Consider the following 21,299-nt stretch of genomic DNA (forward strand, 5'->3'; position numbering starts at 1 on the left):
ATTAAATAAATCGATATTTAAAGTGCAAAAATTTATTTAAAGTGACCGCTAGTACCATCACACCCGTGCAAATGAAATACGGTATGTGTGCACGCTTTAGTTAGAATCATTGAATTAAATAAACGAAAAATATTGTATTTAAATAAAATGATAAATATTTTAAATTAAATTGTATGTGTATGAGTGTTTAAGCCGTGCATCAGAAAAAAGCCGCATGATGGGAAAGTCCTACAATTGTGTTGTCAGCTATTTCCTAAATCTCATATCACATATCTGGTCTTACATCTCATCCTAAATATCAAGACCGATTTTCACCGTACAGGAGTCTTTTTGCATGCAGCATCTCACAAACAGTATTATTCTCCGATATAATATCCTAGGTTGGAATTCGTCTCCTTGGTTTGAACTCGTGAAGAATTATACTATCGGTAAAAAAACGTTAGTATTATCTTCACCTGGCAGTGAAAATTATGTGGCAGTGGGACATCATCAACTAACTTACACTGTGAGGACTGCATCTTTGTCGCTAGTTAATATCTGCAGAATCATATTTCATTATAAGTAGTTGTTGATCTCAGCAGATTCTAGCAAATCAGTGACTCTATATTTTTTTATTCCCCTTCTGCTTATTTGTCAGAAGTTTTGCCAAAAACTTCTAAAACCTAACTGAACTGCAATACCACAAGGAAGAGTGCTTGGTCTCTTGTTTTTTTTTTTGTTTTTAATACATCTCAAAATCCTGACTCATTCATTTTTGCTCTCTTCGCTGATGATACACTACATCTATATCTGAAGATAATTATTGAAAAGGGCATGAAAATTCTCCCTTAGCTATTATAAAAAACATTTACTGGATGGACTGTACTCACTTTAAGTATGGATAAAACCGTTCCGTTATACTTTTCATTAAGACCATACTTTTCCGTTATACTTTTCATTATATATCATGAGGATATAATTCCCATTATTAATAAAAATAGAATTTTTGTTGTCCATTGTGCAAAATTTCTAAGTGTTTTATTAGATGACAAATTCTCTTAGGATTAAATAGATTTTGTTTGCAGCTAAGTCAGATCGTGCTGTTTGTTTTTGAATCACTTTTACAAAACTAAGCTTGCCTTTTAAATATTTATTATGCTTTATGTATATTTCCATATCTTTCCACATTTGAAGTATATAATCAATCTCTTGTAGCTCCCTCAAAAATTCAGGATAAAGTCTGATTAAAACATAAAATTTTAGTAAAATTCAAAATGTAAAAATGCTGCATCAGATAGTTGGATGCCTGTTTGTGTATACACCATTGTACAATCTTTACTAAAAAAAATAATCACTTATTCTTATAAAATAATAGTATCCACTTCTATCGTACTAGGCAACAAAAATAGTGTAACTCAACACAATAGTTTGGCTTACAAGAAAGGATCTTAATATAATTCCACTGCCATTTTTAAAACAGGAAAAAGCCTTTTAAAATATCTTCCAACAATTTATAAAAAAAATAAATAATAATTTTTTAGAAATAACATCACTCTGTCAAAGAGTTTTTAAATAATACTAAGAGATTTTTTTTTAATCTGATTTTCTGCGTCTCCAGTTAACATGCACATAAATATGAACTGAAATAATTTTTATTAACATTTTCTCAATTGTGATTTATAGTTATTTTTAATGTTTATTATCCTTAGTATTTATGTTTCAATTAATTAATATGAGCATTAATCACATTATTACTCATTTTATAATTAATTGTTTATATTTGATATTTATATTTTATTTCTATATTTAATATTTAATATTTTGATCAGCTGCTCTGCTGATTAATACATGGCTTTATCATGATTTCCCTTGATCGATCCAGCAAAATGCTGAAGCATACCAATAACAATTAATTCTTCAACTTAATTCATTCCATTTTATTCTGGCTGACAGTTTTGTAAGAGCTGCTGATGAATTATAATGAAATATATTTTTTGTAGCATTTGAATAAATGCTACGGCTGACTGGGACTCAAACCCAGAAACTTGGATGAAAGGAAGAGATGTTATCATACTTCCATAAAGATCTCAGCAACTTACGAATGGAAAAAATCTCTTCATAATGTAGATAACTTCTTAAAAAATAAATATGTCTGGTTTCAAGCTCATCTCAGCCTCAGGATTCCTTTTTAGTTCTTTTTTTCCTTTTTTAAACTCTTTAGGGTTGAAAATCATAATAATCATGGTTTGCTATTAGTGTTTTTGGTTGTTAGTAACATGTGTACCTACCGATAGTGTCAGGGCAAGCTGATTGCAATCTGTGGCTGTAGTTTAGCATCATATACAGACTCGTTATTTGGTTTTCATTTGCAGTGTATATGGTACAGGTTTCTGCAAACATGTGTACCACCTCACCGCAGCGAAGAGGTGGCAATGCCCCTGTAACGAGTAAGGGAATACTCCCTGCTAGTCCTACTTGCGTTCTTTTCAGAACGAGGGACATAATCCGTGGTTATTTTATAACTGATCCAGAAGCGGCTAAGAGGTACAAAGAGAGACAGGGGAATATCTTAGGTCCCCAGCTGCCCGTACTTTGCTGTGGGCAGTCGTCACAACTGTGGGCTTGCCCAAAGTTTACCTAGGAGGAAGACAGCGAGAATAGCGTTAGTTATGGCTAGTCAGGTCAGGGAATGTTCGGCCATGCAAGAAGCAGTATTCCAAGTTGTAGTAAAGAAGTCTGGGTGGAAGAGGAAGCCGGAGCCTGTTCCTTCGACTTTGTTGGAGGATAAGGTTTCTGACATTGATACAGGGACACCCACCCAGGTTAAACCCAATCCTGTAGTTGAGCTTTTAAGAAAGCGAAGGACAGACCCGGCAGTTCTGTCCTGTTGATCAAGGCACCCCAGGGTGACCTAGACTACCTCATTGAGTTTCTGGAGCTCCCCAGTAGCGTGGGCTCAGGTGCGAGGAAGAATATTCTTCCTCAATTAGTGAAAATTAAGAGGCCCTCTCTGTTGTGCTAGAGGGGTACGAGACCTTGGCCTCCAAACCCAAGGAGGTCAAAGTGCTTCAGAAGCCAGTTTCTGCTCCAGAACAGCCCGGGGCTATGTTGAGGTCGTCTGTGGTAAAAGGGAGGCCAGCCAGACCAAGAAACCCGAGGTGTTGTTTGTCAACAAGCTACACGGTTCCACCAAGACAAGACAAATGTCAACATCAAGAAGTACTTACAGGCTGCCCTTCGTGACAGCCGAAAGGGCCTTAAAATTAGGGACATAAAAGAGACCAGCAAGAGTCTAGTTGTGGTCTAGGTTGTGTAGTCTAGGTAGAAGGATTTTGTTATTTGGGAAGTAGAATTACTAAAGATGGACGAAGCAGGAGCGATATAAAATGCCGAATAGCACAAGCGAAACGAGCCTTCAGTAAGAAATATAATTTGTTAACATCAAAAATTAATTTAAATGTCAGGAAAAGATTTTTGGAAGTATATGTTTGGAGTGTCGCTTTATATGCAAGTGAAACTTGGACGATCGGAGTATCTGAGAAGAAAAGATTAGAAGCTTTGAAATGCGGTGCTTTAGGAGAATTTTAAAAATCAGATGGGTGGATAAAGTGACAAATGAAGAGGTATTGCGGCAAATAGATGAAGAAAGAAGCATTTGGAAAAATATAGTTAAAAGAAGAGACAGACTTATAGGCCACATACTCAGGCATCCTGGAATAGTCGCTTTAATATTGGAAGGACAGGTAGAAGGACAAAATTGTGTAGGCAGGCCACGTTTGGAATATGTAAAACAAATTGTTAGGGATGTAGGATGTAGGTGGTATACTGAAATGAAACGACTAGCACTAGATAGGGAACCTTGGAGAACTGCATCAAACCAGTCAAATGACTGAAGACAAAAAAAAATTACAAGGGATGATAAGGAAGTAAGTTACACCCCTCTATAAAACAAACACATTTATTAGACAATTTTTTTTTTTATTGAATAAAAAACCTACATATTTCTATATTTTTCGATATAATCACCAAGCTTTTTCTAAACACATTTCATACTTTGTGACAAGTTTTTCAATTCTACTCATAAAAATTTCATCCAATTTCCTTCAACCGTTGAAGGACTTCTTTCAGTTCATTATCATTAGGGAATTGCTTCCCTCCCCAATCTCACTAGAGAGAACCAAACAGGTGGTAGTTGCAGGTTACTAGGTCAGGGCTGTAAGGCAGATGAGGCCGCACTTCCCACTTGAATTTTTGCAGTAAGTCTTGTGTCACATGTGCTGAATGAGGAGTAACGTTGTCGTGAGGAAAACCAACTCCATCACTCAATTTTCTGTGTCTTTAATAGCTTTACGCAATCTTTTTAAAGACTCACAGTAAGATTCGGCATTGATTGTTGTTCCTTGGGGCATAAATTTACTTTAAATAACTCCTTCAAAATCGAAAAAGACTACCAGCATAAACTTTCGAACACGTGGGGATGTGTTCACTTTTTTGGCTGGGGTGAATTTTTGTGTCTCCATTCATGTGATGCTCAGGAGTGTAATGAAGCATCCAGCTCTCATCCCCTGTGATAATTTGTTTCAAAAATTGTGTACCAGTCCTGGAATAATGTTGAAGAAGAGAAAGAGCAGATTCAAAACATTGATATTTGTGGTTACCGGTCAACAGATGTGGCAACATCGTGCACACATCTTATGGTAACCTAGCTGATTGTGAATAATCACAAACACACTACCATAACTGATGTTAAGTTCACCTACAATCTCTTTAATTTTAATGTTCCAGTTACTCAAGATCATTTCATTCACACATTCCATGTTTCCTGACGTGTTTGCAGTTGAAGGACACCCAGCATGCAGTTCGTCACTCGCATTTGTTTTTCAGTTTCTGAACTTTGGCAACATTTTGTGACCATGGGACATGACATTGCATTCTCACCGTATATCTCAACAGTTTAGTAATGAATTTCACAACAGTTGTAATTTTTTGCCCACAAAAATCAAACTAATGAACACACTTCTATGCTGGATAAAACCTCTAGAGGACATGCCATATTGACAACGACACTACCCACATACTGAGTGTTCTACATAATTACTGCTGGGGGACCGTGAAGACAACAACACAACCAGTGCTCCACCACAAGATATTAATATATCCCTTTCAGTCCAACAACATGGCAAGAGTATAACATATTTTTTGATCCAGCTCTTGTACATTACCAATAAAATATTACAGTATTGGAATCAAGTTCTATATTACAGAGTCCTATGGAATAACAACTTCCACTCAATTTGAAAATAGTTCTTTATCATATCTAATAATTCTTAATTGTAAATATGTACTATTATTCTTCATGTAAACAATTAGCATATCTTCACACAAAATTATTATTCCTGTACATAATAATTCATATATACTCAAATTCACGTCACAGAACTTAATTAGCAATAAATAAGTTAGTAAATTTTCAGGTAAATTATATAACTTACAAAATGATCAAAGTCATTCTCTTTGATCGTTATCATTTTTTGGTATCACTGTTAAGTATATCTTACAAAAATTTGGACATGATCTTTAAGCTTTTCTATTAGAACTTTGCCCAAAAATCCTGTACCCCCAGTAACTAGTATTGTTTATCCTCCGTAAAATTGTTGTATTGGAGTTTCTGATAAACTGGTGTTTATGCTGCCTTTAGATGTCTCTTACAAATAAAGACTTAACAATACAACACAGTATCACATTTTTAAATACAATAATTACATTTCCAAACTACATATTTTGTAAACTACTTTATATTTAGAAAGATTATATAAAGTAACCAATATAAAACAATCATTTAAAAAGTAATAGAAATACCAGTTAGAAAAAAAGTGATTATTTTCTTTATTAGGTAACTAAATAGCATAATTTTTCAGAACTTACTACGTGCCTTTACATTAAATCTGATTAATTTTTTTATGTTGTTTTGTATCAGTGCTAAATGACTCATCTATAAATTTGGAATACTTTCCTGTTTGATTTATTGTTTATTTTACTGATCGACTTACTGGAAGTAAAATGTTTGAAGGTGATTCTTTCTTAGCTGTGAGTTCATCTGTTGTTTCACAGGGCTGATTCTCAATGTTTTCCTGACTGTAACCATTTAGAAATTCGTTTGAAGGATAATATCAGAATGCCGTTTAAGTCCTCAAACAAATCCTGATTGTATTTAACACTATAACTATAACACACTATATAATCACTATATCACTATAGTCTAACAGTATATCAATAAAATAGTAAAAGTTATAATTTGCTGATTATCAGTCTGTGTGATTCATATTTATAAACCCATGAGGGAGCATTAATAGGTATTATTATATTTAAAACCGGAATATATGTAGTCACAATAAATATTTTACAATCATAAAAATTTAATATTTTATTGAGACATTTTGAAGCAAAAATAGTAGCAAAAAATAAATAGGTACACTAGAATTCATCTTCAAACAAAATAGGAAGCTCCGCAGTACAGGAAACAGAATTGTTTTTGTTAATGGGTGTATACTATTTGTGCGATAAGGAACATTAAATCTACCCCTCAAACACAATGTATATTAAAATTTTTACCCACATTTACCTGGTCATATACGTAAAATTTTAATCGAATACAATTAAATGTCTCTGGTATATGTGTAAGTGTCTCTGATTAGGTCAGTTAGAATCTTTACCAATTTTGGTTGTTCAAGTTACCAATTTCAGTTAATGTAATTTTACCTTTAAAAAAATTATTAAAGCATATTTCAATTTTGTAAATGAAATTTACGTTTTGTTTTGCTATTTTGAAATTATACAAGATTTTTTTCTAAAGTAGAATTAATTTTTGAAACAAAGAAAATTACGAATATTTTTTCAGCTAATTATTTAATTATTTTTAATCTTTGAATCATTTGATACTGTTATCAATTAAAAATAACATAACTTTAAATATTGTCAAAAATTCAAAGATAAAAAATTAAGTATATTTTCAAGAAATATTTGAAAATAATTATATAAATTAAGATGCACATTATTTTGCATGATACTCCCGAATTGCATAAAATTATTTTATACCATAGAAGTTCTTATAAATGACTAATTAGGATTTAGAACTAAGAACTAGAGAATGACTACTCATATGATTTGCATTGGGTATTATCATCTTTCAAAAGCAAGTAAAGAAGTAGAACACTCGCTTATGAATAATGAATTGTTATGATTTATGAAGTTTTTTAAAGTATGAAATCAGGCCGGCCATATTCAATCAACATATTTGAGAAAATTTGACAAATTTTTTATGATAAAAATTGTCAAATAAATTGTTGAATTTTGATTTTCGATGTTTTCAATTGACGCCAAGCTCTCGCCGAAACCTTTACAATTTTATTGTTTTGGGAGTTTGGATATCAGTAACAAAGGAAAACATAAGGAAAAATATTTGATTTTATAAGGTTGGTGGCACCTCAAAGCTGAGAAATTTTATCAGTACAATTTTGGAATCTTCTAAGAAGTGTCGAAAATTATTTAATTTTCTTATATTCTTATGTCTTGTTTTCCTTTTTCTTTTAAATATTCATTATTTTAATTAATGTTATCATTTCAGTATTTAAAAAAATTATAAAACACAGTATTATAAGATGCCGCATGTTTGAATCCCATCTAACATGCAATTAACAATTTTATAAATACGTATTGTCAATCGCTTGTTTATTTCCATTCAGTCACCATGTATCTTATTCGTCTTGTGAAAAAAGTTTCAAATGAAAACGATGCTGTTGTGTTCTTTTAGGAGCATAATATTGTACAAAATCCACGCACAATTCAACACGGTCACAAAGTAATTTTGGATGCGCATCTTCTTTGCAGCTGATAGGTTGTACGGAATGCTAACAGTTACATTAGGAAATGTTCCTTGCTATGTCCAGATTACCGTTATGAAAAATTTTCTTTTTCGTTTATTGCTGAGCGAAGAGGCTAACGACCGTGAATTTTGACAGAAAGATCTGGAGATTAACCGTAACACAAAAATTGATTGGTGCAACTGTATACGTGAGGTACAATATTATAAAAAAAATCCCTTAGGGAGGGGAAGGCCGGCTTAACTGTTGAAATGAGAGCTTTCTCTCACGTCAGAAACATAATGTCGGCCGAGTCCTACCTCAGCAGTGAGGTTTCAGGAGTTTCTGACGTCAAACCAAAGAATGTTTTTTCAGAAACATAATGTCGGCCGAGTCCTACCTCAGCAGTGAGGTTTCAGGAGTTTCTGACGTCAAACCAAAGAATGTTTTTTCTGGTTGCTGTGCAAGACAGAAGTGCAGAAACTCACTGCTTCTCAAAACGAATTATATTCGGTAAATAATGTAGACTAGGGTTGCGTAGCATGGTATTTAAAACCTACTGTGTAATTATAAACACCAAACAGTCAATCGCTTGGAAATTCTTGTTGACCCGCAAACAGGAACGCACACTCAAACGATAGAAAGTACGTGGAAGTCGGCCAAACAACGTAATAGAATTGAGTAGTGCACTGCTTGAGTTTAAGTTTGTGTGACGCCAACGCTACCATGTTTTAGAAAGTTAAGTTGGCTTATGGTTGTTAACGTGGTTTACAACTGAATAAAAGAACAAATAAACCTTATTTGTTTTATTCCAGTGGCAAGCCAAATACTGTGAGAGACACAGCCATTAACTGTACACATCAAAAGTAACATATATTTCACCAGGGTGTAGAGCGCGTCATAGAATATTTACTCTAACACCTTATTTGTAATATCCATATGATTCATATTTAAGATAGAGAATGTAAATAACTTAAAGTTGGCTGTAACCAATTAAGTCGTTTAGAGTTAAGGTAAGATTAATAGATCTGTAAAAAGAGTTAACTAATTTATTGCAGTTTTAAATTCTGTACAACAGTAACAAATTTTTTGGAAATATAAAAAAGTATAACAGAAATATTACTAACTCTTCATTTCTAATTAACAAACAGAGTATATTACTATTGTGTATTGTACTTATAATAAAAGTTTTTGGTGAGGAGGTATGTATTAGATTATATGGCAAAATCTCATTTAAAATTTATTCATAATTTGTTTCAAATCATTAACAAAGTTGTTTTTTTTACTAACAATAAAGAATTTTGTTTAATTCTGAAACTGATAATAACATGAAAACTATTCTTTATTGTACTCTGTTCATAAAAGGTGTATGTATTATATTTTTTTTTTTTAGGGTTATTTCACATAAATTTCATTACAGCTATGGTTTGAACCTCCAGGAGTTGGTCACTGGATTGTATACACTTTTTATGCTGAGTAGTATGATCTAGTAGTACCTGGATGAGGTTCAATTTTATTATACATCTCAAATGCTTGGTATGCCCAGCGGTTAACATCTTCAGGGCTTTTTTCAAAACTTGGAGCTAATTTTTCTATGGACGGATTTGTCTATTGCAGGATAAATATCTGACAATAAAAGATTATAGACTTCAACATCTGAAAGTAAAACCAGATAAACATATATTAGGCATGTGTTTACAATACATTCAAAATATTGTATATCACTGCAAGTGTGTATGTAGAATACTTGCATAATGTCCACAGATATCTAGCAGGGAATTCAGTGTTTTAAGTTCTTTAGTTCAATTCTATATAGGATTTTCTATTATTAGCAAAATTGAAGTTTTAATTTCAATTTTTCTTACCTATCATTGAAGCTATGAAATACCTGAATTGAGCAATTTAAATCAGGCAAACAAACAACTCTTTCATCGCAGTAAAAGATTTATTGTTATTACACCTACCTTTCAGTCCTGATCTCGCACCATCAGCTATTTTTGTTTAGTCCTCAAAGAGTTTTTACAGGGCACAAAGTTTGGCAAAAATGAGCAAGTCAAAAGAGAAGTACAAGAATGGCTCAGACACAGAGATGAACAATTCTGTACTACTGGAATAAGAAAGCTCACTGAAAGAAAGAACAAGTACTGAAATGTAGCTGGGAGATTATGTTGCAAAGTAGCATAAGCTTCATTCTCTTTGAATAAATGATAATTTTTCTGCAATTATTTGTCTCTTTAATTATTGAATGATATTATATATATGGAATAAAATGTTCAGCATTTTAAAAAAATTAGGGTTCAAATACAGAGATAGAAGAACAATTGCTAACATGTACAGGAACCAAACAGCAACAATAACAATTGAAGAAAATAAGAAAGAAGCCCTAATAAGAAAGGGAGTCCGACAAGGATGTTCCCTATCGCCGTTACTTTTTAATCTTTACATGGAATTAGCAGTTAATGATGTTAAAGAACAATTTAGATTCGGAGTAACAGTACAAGGTGAAAAGATAAAGATGCTACGATTTGCTGATGATATAGTAATTCTAGCCGAGAGTAAAAAGGATTTAGAAGAAACAATGAACGGCTAGATGAAGTCCTACGCAAAAACTATCGCATGAAAATAAACAAGAACAAACAAAAGTAATGAAATGTAGTAGAAATAACAAAGATGGACCACTGAATGTGAAAATAGGAGTTGAAAAGATTATGGAGGTAGAAGAATTTTGTTATTTGGGAAGTAAAATTGCTAAAGATGGACGAAACAGGAGCGATATAAAATGCCGAATAGCACAAGCTAAACGAGCCTTCAGTAAGAAATATAATTTGTTTACATCAAAAATTAATTTAAATGTCAGGAAAAGATTTTTGAAAGTTTTTGAAAGCTTTATATGGAAGTGAAACTTGGACGATCGGAGTATCTGAGAAGAAAAGATTAGAAGCTTTTGAAATGTGGTGCTATAGGAGAATGTTAAAAATCAGACGGGTGGATAAAGTGACAAATGAAGAGGTATTGCGGCAAATAGATGAAGAAAGTAGCATTTGGAAAAATATAGTTAAAAGAAGAGACAGACTTATAGGCCACATACTAAGGCATCCTGGAATAATTGCTTTAATATTGGAAGGACAGGTAGAAGGGAAAAATTGTGTAGGCAGTCCACGTTTGGAGTATGTAAAACAAATTGTTGGGGATGTAGGATGTAGACGGTATACTGAAATGAAACGACTAGCACTAGATAGGGAATCTTGGAGAGCTGCATCAAACCAGTCAAATGACTGAAGACAAAAAAAAAAAAAAAATTATATATATTATTTTAATTTCATCTATTAATGATAATAAATTTCATTTGTTTATTTCTGTAAACCAAACCAAGGTTTACATGTTGTTGCCATTCGGTATGCTGGTGTGCCAATATATCGCCTAATGATTATAAAACCATCTATCCCTTTGAAAATTCTTCCATCGGATGGTTTGCTTTTTTTATAAATGACATTCAAGTACAATTTAAATAACCTTATTGACATTATTTTATGGAATATAATTTTAAAAACAAAAAAAAAAGTGGCTAGTAGTTTTCAGGACATGATTGTACTGCTCTGATCAATATTAACAATGCTGCTGTGTGTACCGCTGCTAGGTAGCAGCACACCATTTGATATTATCATCAAGCTCACCAGTGTATCACTCCATGATAGTTCTCTTAGTACTGCGTTTCATCAGTGGTCTGCACTGGTTGACAGGAAAGGCAATAAAACCTGGTATGAAGCTAGAGGTTGATAAAAGATCTCTTGGAGGGGTGGCCTATTTTCTCTCAATATATTCCTCTCAGGTTGCATAAATACGGGTTAAAATGCTATAAATTATGTTTAACATCAGGTTATACACAGTATTTCTTATTTATTATGATAAATTTGCATATTCAAGCAAAGATGTATACAAAATCATAATTAATTTAATGGACGAAGTAAGATTGCCGAATGGAGAGAATTTCTATAATAATTTACCAATTCTTAAAGAATTATTGGAAAAAAAGCATTTTATTATGGAACTCTTCTGGCAAACACGAAAGGCCTACTTGTAGATTTTATTAAAAAATGCAGAAAAAAGGAGGAGTTAACGGTGTCTGCAAATATGGAATGAATGTAATAAAAGGAACAAATAAAAGTTATGATGATGTGTTATAATTTTACAATTTTAATGTGTTTACAACTTCTTTAATATTTACTAGTTTTGCTTCAAAATTTTCATTGTTGTATTATTTTAATAAAATATTACAATTTTTTTTCCACTATCTAAAACACACTTAAGTGTATTTATTTATTATAATATATAGAAGTTAAAGAAGAAAATTAATTATAATAGATTAAAAGTAAATAGAGGTAGTTTGAGCTATTTGTCTTTTTATTATTGTATTTTGTAATAAAAAAGTGCCTTCTGAATGATAAAAAGTCCAAACAAACTCCGTTATGGCTTACAGATGTACAGATATCTCAATTAGCTGAATATACTCAGCACATATCGTTTTAAACTGATTACAGCAGAAGGAAACTGTATTGGACTAGCTTTGTCATTCTCGGCACCTGTGTGCCAGGATGTCCTACAATAATCTTAAGTGCAGTAAGTAGGTGTACTGACTGTGTAGTACCTGATAATTTGATACACCAGGATACCACAACAGCAGCGTGTTAAAAAAAAGAAATGAAGATAGTGAGTTTTCTCTTAGTTCTTGAGAAGAAATATCAATATTCTCACATATTTTGAATAATTCCAAATTTTTGAAGGAGTTAATGAACTTTTAACTCCACTACGTCAAGAAAGAACTGTCAGTGGAAGAACTGACATAAACATCTTGGTAAGGCTATTAAGCTGTAAGTGATTGATTATCAATACTTGAATATACTGTATTTGTTGCTGGAGGAAATTGTGTTGAAAGGTTGACTAACCACCTCTTTTTCACTTCAGTCTACTTTCAAAGAGATTGAAGGTTGACTGACCTCAGGTATCAAGCCTTTTTCTAGAGATACAAATCAGCATTGTATTGCTATATGTCTACACAAATAAAAAATTCTCAGACTTAGTCGGAGGAAAGTCTCCAACCTAGCTCTCTAAATTTTTCCATATTTGCCAGAGTTATTCTGTGCAAAGCAATCCCCATTTAATGCTCGAAATGCATTCTGTAAGAGTTTGGCAGTTACTCTTGAATGATTACTTTCGGCAGCAAAGATTTTAAAACGAAGTTAGGGCTTGTTAACTGCTATGTGTTAATATTTGGTTTCAAATACGGGCTTATAACCAGGAGGGAAGTTCTTGGATAGTGTTTGAAAACGTTATTTAAAGAAAGGTTATATTGAATAATAAGATTTGAAATTTGTTTGCCTTTATTATTAATGATATTGTGATTGGAAATTAAGTTCTTAAAAATATTTAAATCTATTGTTAAACTAAATTACTAGTTTTTGTGAAAATACATCAGTAAAAAAATATATAAATTTGTTGTTTTACATTACAATTCTTCTAGTGATACATACATAAATCATCAAAGGAATAAATGCCACTAATAGATGCTTTCTCTAACAATAATGGTGTTCATTACATTGGCTGTACTAATAATGAACACAGTAAAGATCCCATATAAAAAATTTTAAATAAATATTCTTAAAAGAAAGAATTAGTAATCTACTTGTTTGGACCTTATTTGTTGACACTTTACTAAGTTGGTTGTACATTTGATTTATTTTTACTTTGAATGCTTATCAAATCAAACAAACCTTATATTATTTAAAAGATTGGTAAGTTTGGTTTTGCAAAAAATATAATAAAATCAATTAATAGATTAAATTAACCAATTAATACGTTTAATAACATTTTACTTAAAAAAAAAAATTATTACAACAATGCATTAAGTGACAAACCCAACTGACAAACTGGTTTTTTGTTAAAGTGGCCTTGTTTGTATGAATCAGATGATATACGTGTCATAATGTTAATAAATAGGCAAACTCTGGTGTAATTACGAAAACTATTACTGTCACTTTTTTTTATAGATAACATAATGCCCTTGAAAATCTCATTGGAGACAATCTTTTGTAAAGGTTAAAGTCACTATTCTATAATCAGATAAATATTAAAAAATAATTTTTGTAGTTTAGGAAAACTAGTTTTCTTACAGGTTTTTCTGAAAAATGCGAATTGGAATCAATTTTTTTTATAAAAATAAAGAAAAAATAAATAAATTTTTTTGCAATTGTATTTCATAAACAATATTTTTACTTACCACAGAGACCCTTAATTTTCTTCTCTACCAATTGGCCTTCGCAAACTGGTCACTTGAACGTGTTTCATATGGGTAAGTGCCAAGATCATTTCCTCTGGAGAAAAAAAATTATTCACTCATTTCAAAGAATAAAAAACATCTCAAACAGTTTATTTGCCACTGTATGTTTAAATGGCTGAAATAACTATACTTTTGTGGATAACAATTTTTTTCCAAATTTTATCCGGTTTGATCTTTAATGAATTTAGTTAAAAGATCACAACTTCAAAATAAAATTTTAAGTCTGGCTAACAAATAACTGAACTTAAGTTTTAGTTGTAACTTTTAATCATCATCACAATTAGGAAAAATATAATGTAATGTAATAAATATAATATAATGTATGCAAAAGTTTTTTTACATTAGTTTATTATGAATGTATTATTTTACATTTGAGTAATGCATTATTGAGTAAATTACAGGAAGCCACCAGAAAACGAGTTACTTCTCCCTTTCTTTGGACTTGCAGTTTCAAAGGCCTATAATTTTTACAAAAAATTGTGTAAAACACATAATTCATACAAATTTTTTTCAATTCTGGGGATTATAAGCAAATTTTTTTCTGAGAGATTCTCCAAACATAGTAATGTTATCAAAATAAGTTTTTGATGAAACATTTACATTGTACTGGCGTAGTCTCTTGTGGGTTTGTTTTAAATGTTATCTTATAGTAAATTAACCACATAAACGTGACAAACTGTCAATATCATTTTACAGTAATCTGGCATTATACAGTTTTAATTCTGAATTTCACTTCATTGTAAATTATGAAGCAGAACATTAAACAATGTAAAAGTGTTTCACAAATATTTAGATATAAAGTATCATACATCTATTGAAAAAAAGATACTTAATTTTTTTTCTAATTTCATGAAGCAATTTATTTAACTGATTCAGTTATATTGATAAAGCTATGTTTTGAAGTCATATTTATTGCATTTGATTCGTGTTTAGAATATTTAATTTTATCTTTTGAGTCAAATCTTACATTTCAGTGCTTAATGTCCCAAATGAGCTGTTTATTAGTTAACCAAATTATTAGTCTATAAAATTTATTTATTATTAAATTTTACATATTTATTAGCCTAATTGTACTTAACATTTTACAACATTAAATGTTTAATAATTAAGAACCTATTCCAAAAGTAAAGTAATTTGTCTCAAGCCTACTAAATGTCAGTTTCACAATATTTAATTAACAATTAAACTTTTTATCCTCTCTAAACACCTTAAATGTCATTGAAATTTTTATTTTTCTTTTTAGTTAAGGATATCTTAAATTTTCTTTAATTATTATTTATATATCAGGTAATCATTTTTACTATTAATTAGTAAAATAAACTATACCAAAAACATTTTGCTAACTGTCATTATGCGACCAATGTTGCAATGCATAATTAATCCTTGAACATCCAAAAAAAATAAAAAATAAATAAAAAGATGGCTTAATATTATAGCAAGAAAAATACAATATTTGCATCAAACCTAAAATAATTCATCAATATCTTCCAATTAATATTTTAGGATATAATAAAGTAGCAATTTTAAAAGTGTTAATTACAAAATTTTAGAACATATAAAATTAATATGTAAAAACATTATTTAAAACATATATTACAAACAATATAATCATCATGATGAAATCATTATCATTAAAAATAAATAATAATGCCTTATTATGCTTCAGTCTCCATTTTTTAATAAATTGCTGGTCTGTTTTAAATATCTTTCCGCCAATTTATTTAAAATTGAAAGATTTTCTTTTATAGAACCTATGAATCCAAAATAATTTTAATACTAGGTTTTAGTTAATCAACTCAAATTATATATGTCATTGAAGCGTACAAAAAATTGGGCTAAATTTATTTTCATTAATATTTTCTAAATTTGTGTTCTGTATCTATTTAAAATCTTCATGTATTTGTTTTACTTTTTATTTCATGTATAAACATTTATTCTTACATGAAGGGAGTGTTCTGGGAGGTATTAAAAAAACATGCAGAACTGATCAGGACATGAAAATTTACAAAAACGTTCATATGGACAAACAGATTATCTTACTTAATTTTCTTTCTGTCTACCTTTTTGTGATTTTTCAACATAAATCCATATCTTAAAAATGTATTGAGATATTTTAATGGATATTTAAAGGAATGTATATGTCCCCAGAGCAAATAAAACAAGTACTTTCTTTTTCCTGTTTAGCCTCCAGTAACTACCGTTTAGATAATACTTCAGAGGATGAATGAGGATGATATGTATGAGTGTAAATGAAGTGTAGTCTTTGTACATTCTCAGTTCGACCATTCCTGAGATGTGTGGTTAATTGAAACCCAACCACCAAAGAACACCGGCATCCACGATCTAGCATTCAAATCCATGTAAAAATAACTGGCTTTACTAGGACTTGAACGCTGTAACTCTCGACTTCCAAATCAGCTGATTAGGAAGACGCGTTAACCACTAGACCAACCCAGTGGGTTAAATAAAACAAGTACTGCTCCTAGATTGTATAACTTACTTCCTAATCATATAAAGACCAGTAGGAGCCTAAACACTTTCTTAAAGCTACTAATACGATGGCTAATTAATATTGAATATTGATGACACTGAAAGTATGTTCCATGTAATTACAAGATTTATGATTACATATATAATTAATTATAATGCTTTATACTATTGGTCTTTATATAGTAATAGATTTTTTACATATATAACTTAGCGGGTAGCACGGATGAAAGGTTTATTAGTAAACAAATATTTGACTACGATTGATCTTCTCTATACTTAACTGCACAGAAAAGATAAGTTTCCACCAGAGTAAATAATGAATTGAACCAAAACTAATCCTCCTATATAAGGTAAAACTGTTTACTTTAGAAAAGGGATGGTGCCACAAAACGAGGAAGACCCTTGTGGACACCTAATCTTTCATCTTTTACAAATAATATAAATTAAGTATAATTGAGTTAAGTTAAGTAATAAATATTTAATTGTATTAAAAAACAAGTTAAGTAATACTATAATTAGTATTAGGATTACTCCATTAATTATTAATTCTGTAAAAATGAAAGAAATAAAAAAAATAATAAAGAATAACTTTGAAATTATAAAATGGCGGCCATGTAGCTTTTTAATCATTAATAGTTACATAAACATTTGTTTTATTAGATGAAAAATTAAGTCTCTTATTATGAACAAAACTAAAATTTATTACTTCAAATCAGCTGAAATTGTTCAAGTGCAAAATTAAACAATTTAAAATTTTTTACTTGTTTTACTAAAAATTGAAATTATTAATTATTTTTAATTCACAAATATTGAAGGAATTGAAAATGGGCACAAAATTGTCAAACTGCATAATTTGTGCAGTCCATGTTCTGATTATTAAATAAGTACTTTTCTGACAAATGTACTATTAAAAATGTACTATTAAATTTGATTTTTTCTAACTTTTCTTTTTCTTATTAAATTGACTTACACCATTTTGTTCAGTATTAAATTCTCTATAACTTTTATTTAAAAGTTTTACATGTTTATTACTCATTTTAACAAAGTTATTTTACGTCAAACATAAAAAACAGGACCGTTTTACCCTAATTTGTTGATTTTCACCACAGATGTCTTAAAACCTACTGCAAGTACAGTTCTGAATATATTTTATTCTATTTTTCAGGTAAAAAATCATAAGAAATTACTAATTCTGCCCCTTAATTAACATTCTAAAAATTTCAGTATGATCTCATTTCATTGGGAAGCTAAAATCCAAGCAAAATCTTTTACTAACTGTAATTCACAAAGGAAGTACTTTAGGACAATGTTTATATGAACTTTTTCAATTATTTTCAGAAGTAGAATAGGTTATGAAAGTCCCAGGAGAACTTTGTGATACATTCTGTACCACAACTAATAATATTCTGTATACTAATAATATGTAGTTTAATAATAATACTGTATATTGTTTAAACATGTATATATATAACATCAGAAATCACATGTCTTCTTTATTCTCCATAACCCTCAGATTGATAACTCATAAATAAGCATTTGTTCTCTCTTTCCACTAAGTAGATTCTCAAACTCCTAAAGTGGTTACAGTTTGTTTTTTCCACTCTGTTATTTAATTTAATCTATGAACTTTATTTTTAGATTATTCAGTTTATAATATGTGACAAATATAAAATGTCTTCAAAAAAGTTTTGGTGATAGATTTTTAATGATTTATAAAGTTGAAAATGAAACTGTTTATCTAGACAACATTCTTTTTTATGTACACTAAAAAGAAGTCTAATAAAGACTCCATAAAGAGTCTACTTTTCATTACAGGTGCTTTTACTGTATGTATAATTATATTACGTTTTAATCATTATATACCACATATAATTATTGAATTGAATTAAATATATAAATTTATGCGATAGAATTGTAGTAATAAATGAGTTTAGATTAAAAAGGAGTGAGAATAATTATATGTAATTCAGGTTATTACAAAAGAGATGCAAGCTGGATTTGAATAAATTGATCATGGTGTGGAGGGGGCCAACAATATAATTGGGGGACCTGGGGACGCCTACTGGTCATCTGGATTCAGATAGTAGAGTGCCTAGGTGATCATTAAGAGGCTGTACATACCATGGCTTTGATCCGGACCCTGCATGATAAGAGGGGAGGTTTTTTAGCGGATGAGAGCCCCGCACTGCCGTCAGTGTGGGCCTGACGGCAGCTGGCAGAGATTTTCCCTCTCGCCATGGAAAAAAAAAATTTTAATACGACAATAGTTCAAACTATACATAATAAAATGGTTCCCACAGAGTACAGAAAATTTGTTAGAATATTTTGTTAATGAGCTTAATAGTAGTTTTGGTTAATAACTGTAGTAGCTGATGCCTCAGAAAAATAAAAGTATCATTAAAATACTCATTATCATTGAAAAATACTAAGAATTTTTTTAAACTTCTTAAAATACATGGTTAAATTAGTTACATAAAAAAAAATTATTGCACAAATAAAATTGACTATGAAATGTCAAAACACACATTTTATATCGATAAAAAAAATTTAACATTTTTTTCCGATAGAAAACTGTGCTTTTAAAAATTCCTGACAATAAAACTTGAAATTACTAGATTTTTTCCATAATAACTATTTTCTGTGACTGTTTTGTAACAGAAATTATATATATTTTTAAATGTTACTGCTATTTACAGACTAAAATTATGTACCAGACGTGCTTTAAAACAAATAATTATTTTAATTAAATATTACTGTAATAATAATAATGTGAACATGAGTACATGTTTTGTATACAGATATACAAAGTAATATCGTACTTTCTACCAGTAATTTATAACAATTACGTGTGACTTTAGAGTAGCAGCAAACCTAATGTTTTGACTGAACAAGGAAACAGATGAACATTAATTTAAATATTAGGTAAGAAACATAATTCTATTACACAGTATTATATTAATCTACTTTGTTCTATTTTTAGACATTATTAAAGGATTTCAACTACTTTCAAACATTTTCTTAATATAAAATAAAATAATATAAAATTTTACACTTGCCATTAATATATATATGTATATATAATTCTTTTTTTAAAGTAAATTCTTTTAAGAATCATACTCCTCTGTACTATATACAAATATATTTATTTTATTTTATTAGATTAACCAAAGTACAGAATAAATAAAGTACGATGACACCTTATTCCACTATAAATGCTTTCGAGATTTACTCGCATCATCAGCTACATTACATGTTCATATATTCATCTCAAATTGCATTACAAACATCATAAAAGATAATAACTTATCAATAATTTATTTATTTTATTTAAAATTTAAGCCTAAAATCTTTTTAAGTATTTAAACTTTTATTCAGTTAAATTAAATTTAAAAAAAAATTTTAAATTAACAAGTTTTTACATATGAAAAAATTTAAACTGTTGAAATCTAAAAACTGAAATTTTTCGCGATCACAATACTTCCTTTACTTCGTACAAGGAAGTAAAAATCAAAGCACCCTTGGTCTCATAAAATTAACAGAGCAATCAAATGGACATATAATAATGAAGATAAGTTAAATAATGAAATAAACTTCATAAAACATATACCTCTTGAAAATGGATGTAATACTTTAATTAATAACATTTATAAAAAACAAATATCAAAATACATAATAACAAAATAAGATACAAACAAGTGAAAACATATTCATAAAGTATTTATACATAAATAATAATATTGAAAACATAAGTAAAACTTACAATAAAAAAATATTTAGACCAACATACAAACCTAATAACACATAATAAAATAAACAATATTTGTGTAATTTATAAAATTAAATTCACAGATTTTAATAATTTTTAAATAGGAAAAACAAATAGATCCTTTAAAACTAGGCTTTTTGAACGCTATAGAAATTATAAAAATAATAAATTAGGCTTATCTAATTTGGTGAACCATTTAATGAACAATAATCATTCTATTTCTGATATTAACAAATTTAGGAATATTAAAGATTAATTAAGATGAAATAAAATTAAATATATTACAAAATAATTACATATATATAAATATAAACAAAATTCCAATTTGATATACCATCAGACATTTAGTGTTTGAGGATGATGGTTTATTGAATGAAAAATATGTGCAGCTGTCTTCTACGTATTAGGAAAGTACTGAAATATGAATCAATCATTCAGTCTATAATGATAATTATTATTCATGAAAATGTGTTTGGCACATTAAAAAGATAGTTGAATAAAAATAAACTACCTTTTCATCCTCCTTCTTCTCACTTTCAAATTCTTCTTCCCAGTCATTATCACACTATTACTATTGCCCTCTTCCTTTTCTACATCAGTATCATTTATTTTAGGTGGCTTCTGTTTTTCATAATTTTCAAATGTTTCACATTTAATGCCATTTTTAACTTTACGTTTTACATCTAGATTGTCTGATTCCTGAAATTAAGCATATTATATCGATTAAAGACCTGTACAAAATAATTTTTACTTTGTTTTATTATCAGAGGTGTAAAATATATAAAACAATGTTGGGTCATATAATTTAAACAAATCCTTAATTTTTTCTTCTTTTTACTTCAACTTTGATTACTTTCTTTTTACCCTTTCA

At 29.7% G+C, this 21,299-nt stretch overlaps 1 protein-coding gene across 1 annotated transcript in view; it reads left to right on the forward strand.

Moving 5' to 3' along the window:
* LOC142331931 (ATP-dependent RNA helicase DDX54-like) overlaps positions 1 to 21,299 on the forward strand; it is a 33,112-nt gene that overhangs the window by 5,730 nt on the left and 6,083 nt on the right. The gene's annotated exons all lie outside the window — the stretch shown is intronic.

This window comes from Lycorma delicatula, chromosome 11, assembly GCF_047948215.1.
Source record: "Lycorma delicatula isolate Av1 chromosome 11, ASM4794821v1, whole genome shotgun sequence".
NCBI lineage: Eukaryota > Metazoa > Arthropoda > Insecta > Hemiptera > Fulgoridae > Lycorma > Lycorma delicatula.